General features: G+C 61.4%; 2 long non-coding RNA genes across 2 annotated transcripts in view; one reads left to right on the forward strand and one right to left on the reverse strand.

The window, feature by feature from the left end:
* LOC106723930 overlaps window positions 1-2961 on the forward strand; it is a 4299-nt gene extending 1338 nt beyond the window's left edge. Inside the window, exon 2 of the long non-coding RNA XR_001359680.1 lies at window positions 2496-2961. This is a non-coding gene — a long non-coding RNA (uncharacterized LOC106723930). The remainder of the gene's footprint in view (window positions 1-2495) is intronic.
* On the reverse strand, window positions 1839-2411 carry LOC106723929. Its single transcript, XR_001359679.1, has 3 exons — window positions 2397-2411; window positions 2127-2221; window positions 1839-2023 (listed from the first exon to the last, which is right to left on the reverse strand). It is a non-coding gene; the product is annotated as an uncharacterized LOC106723929 (long non-coding RNA).
* Window positions 2962-3413: the final 452 nt, after the last annotated feature.

The raw sequence follows: 3413 nt of genomic DNA on the forward strand, positions 1-3413 counted from the left end.
CTCTCTCCCGGCCCCGCCACCCCCAGGCTGCTGGCCGGGAAGCCCTGATGGTGGAGGCTCGGGCAAGCGAGTTGGGTGGAGGGGCAGCAGCAGTCTGGGACCTCGCCTCCCCCGTTCTATCCCCATTCCGCCCCTCCTGCCGCTGGCGACCTGTGGGTGGGCCAGCAGCGCCTCCGCGTGGGCGAAATCTGAGACGCGTGCTGGACCCCCCTAATCAATGGCTTCGGAACATTTTCGTTCACAGCCTCCTGGAGAGTCACGGCTGGCAGAGAGCTGCGTGTGGCTGTCGCTCAAGAAAGGCCGTGGGAGACGCCTGGCCCAGCCGCCATCACCCCCACCCCTTTGCCAGCTGGGAAAGGGAGCCCTGCTCAGTCACCAGCCAGCAAGTGTCGCTCCTGAGCCGGACCCAGAGGTGTGATCTCCAGCTGGGAGTGACTTGCATACGTCAGTGCCACCGCCTTCTCCCTGAACCACGGTGAGTGGAGGTGAGGCCTCAGCTGAACCAGTCCCTCACCCAGGTCAGCTGACACCACCCCCACCCCCACCCCGGACTATAAAGTGGGGGCATCCTTTCTCCTGTCCCCCAATCGGCCACCCTCCTGCCAAGCCTCCACTCCTCCCTACTGGGGGCCGGCACACCCTCACAGCCGCCTCGAGAAGCACCTGTGCCCCTGATGGAGCAGGTGACAGCACTTGGACCATTCCGGGAGAGGGAGGAATCTTTGGGTCCGACAGGGTGCTAGGAGCGTGCCTGGGGGCAGCTGGGTGCCTTGGGCATGGCCCCATCCCTCTCTCAGTCCAGGCTCCACTAAACTCATCTTTCCCTGGAGTCTGGCCACGAGCTCCAGCGGCATCTGGTTGGGCCGGGGTCCAGGTCTGTCCTGCTCCCTGCTGGCTGAGGCTGGGACTGCTCACAGCTCCAGTGCCTCCCATGCCCCTGCCAAGGGCGAAGGGGACAGGTGTGCAAGTCTGTGGGGGGAGGAGCCTGGGTTCCCTTGGAAGCTGGCCTCCTCTGGCCTCTGGCCTTGCCAGGGGGGAAGAGGTGGGAGAGGGAGTTCCCGGGTGCGTCACCGGTGAGGAGGGGCTCCAGCTGCAGCCTGTGGCCGGGCAGGAGCTTGTCAGGCCCCAGACACAGGCCCTGCCAGTGGTGGTGCTGGCCTGGGGCCCTCAGGCCTCTGGAATCTGCATCCCTGGCAGCATCTCCCCCTTTTCGCCTCCCCCAGCCCTGCCCCAGGTGGTCCAGACGTCATCATAGAGGAGAGGGGTGGTTGAGGGACAGTGCTCTGAATGGGGTCAGCATGGATACTGCCACTCACCAGTGGGGGCAGGAGGGCGAGCACTGGACCCACAGGAGGCTGGCCAAGGAGCAAGGGACTACCCCTGGGGACCCTCTGTGCCTGGCACAGCCTCAAGCTGGGCATTCCTCTGTCCCACCTACTGTTGGCTGCCATCTTCTAACATCACAGGGATCCTGGTGAGTTGGGGGTGAGTTGGGGGTGACAGCACTTCAGCTTCCCCTGTTCCCTCCAGCTCCCCGGCCCTGGCGAGGCCTTTGTTGTAGGACCTGTTGCAAGTGGCTGAGTGTAGACATGAGGTGTGACCTCAGTGTTTCCATTGGCCTGGGAACCCCTCAAAGGCAAGGACATGTGAGGGCTAGCATTGGCTTGGGGGTGGACCCAGGATTGGAAGTTAGGAGGTATTCAGTCAAAGATGGACTCAAGTTCCGTGACCTCCATCCCTCACTGCGGGCCTCAAGGCGGCCTGGGAGTAATGCTGAGAGCCACCCTTTGCCCTTTGACCTCTCAGATGGCCCAGTGGGCAAGGAACACAGACTGGGGGGCTGTGGCATGTGTTTATTTAGCAGTCAAGGAGCAACTCCATCAGCAGGGTGGCCTAGGAGCAGCGCTGGGCCGCACTGTGAGAGGATCCTGGCTCTCAGTGGCGTCCGGCTTGTGGGGGCAGCTGGGTGGCACCTTGGGCGGAGGCGGATATGAAGGCAACGGGAAGGAGGAAGAGGAGGCATCTGAGAGGCACGCAGGGGAGTCACAATGGCGACAATGCCGGGTAGGGGAGCAGCAGGCCCCTGCCCTCTGGCTCCCATCAGCCCCCTCCCCGTCCATACTCACCACCTGCTCACTGGTCATCGATGCACTTGTCTGTGGGGGAGACAGTTCGTCACAATAGGCAGGGATGTGTGTGTGACCCCTGACCACCAGGACCCCTGCCCTGCCCCCCGGCTGCCCCAGGCCCCAGCCTGGCCCAGGAGCAGCAGATCTAGGGGTTCCCTTCAGGGCTGGGGCAGCAGAGGGGCAGATGATGGGGGAGGGGATCTAGAGAAAGGCCTGAGAACACCTGGGGGTCACTTGTTCTCAAGGACTCAAACGAGGCCCAGCCACCTGCTGGGCACCGAGGTCTCCTGCCCGTTGACCTGATGAGCCCTGGCAGCCCCTCAGCCTTGGGGAGGCCGGTGGCTCTGTGAGTGGCCTGCTATTGAGGTGATGGATGCACACGCTGGATACTGTGAAACCCACTGAATTGTACAATTTAAATGGATGAGTTGTATAGTATATGAATTATAGCTCAATAAAGCTGTTACTAAAACAAAACGCAGACTCCACACCCTACATTTACTAAGTCCTGCACTCTAATAACCCAATCTTTATTACACTAAAGAGAATAATAATAATAACCATTTACTGAACACTTGCATTTGGAACCTACTGAGTATTTCTCATTCATTTTCCCATTCAATCCTGACACATCTCAATGCCTGAGGCACTAATCATTGTTATTTTACAGATGAGGAAACAGGCTTCCGAGGGTGAGAAGGGAGCTGACGGTTCTCTCTCCACACCTCACCCACCTTCCATCCACCGCAGTGCCGTGCACACCACAGGCTGCTTTGTAAACAAGTCACATTCAGGGCTCCAGGCCGCACCAGAAAAGATGGCTGGGGCTGCTGACTTAGCAAGGCGCGCGCCCACCCGGACAGCCCTTGGGCTGGGCCAGAGCGGCCCGCCGTCCCCACAGGGGCCGAGCTCAGCACTGGAGCAAACCCTCAAAGCGCGGGTGTCTCTAAAGCGGCCTCAGTTTCTGCAAAATGGGGCCCGAGGCCCACAGTTCTCGAATGCTGGGGTTTCCAGACACCCACTGGCAGGTGCCAGGAACCTGCAACCCACCCAGGAGCGGGGGATGGGAGGGCTCCTTCCTTCCACACACCTGTCCGGGGCCCCCCCCTCCCCAGGAAGGTACCCGGAGAAAGCAACGGTCGCTCAGCAGTCCCCCCGCGTCACCTGCTTCCCCGAAGCTGTCATCCTCGTCTTCCGTGCTCGGTACCACCGGCATTCCCATATTGGGGCCCGACATCGCGGGCTCGGGCGCCGCAGAGGCCACGAGACGCTGAAACGCCGCGA

The sequence above is a fragment of the Myotis brandtii genome, unplaced genomic scaffold, assembly GCF_000412655.1.
Source record: "Myotis brandtii unplaced genomic scaffold, ASM41265v1 scaffold68, whole genome shotgun sequence".
In the NCBI taxonomy this organism is placed as follows: domain Eukaryota; kingdom Metazoa; phylum Chordata; class Mammalia; order Chiroptera; family Vespertilionidae; genus Myotis; species Myotis brandtii.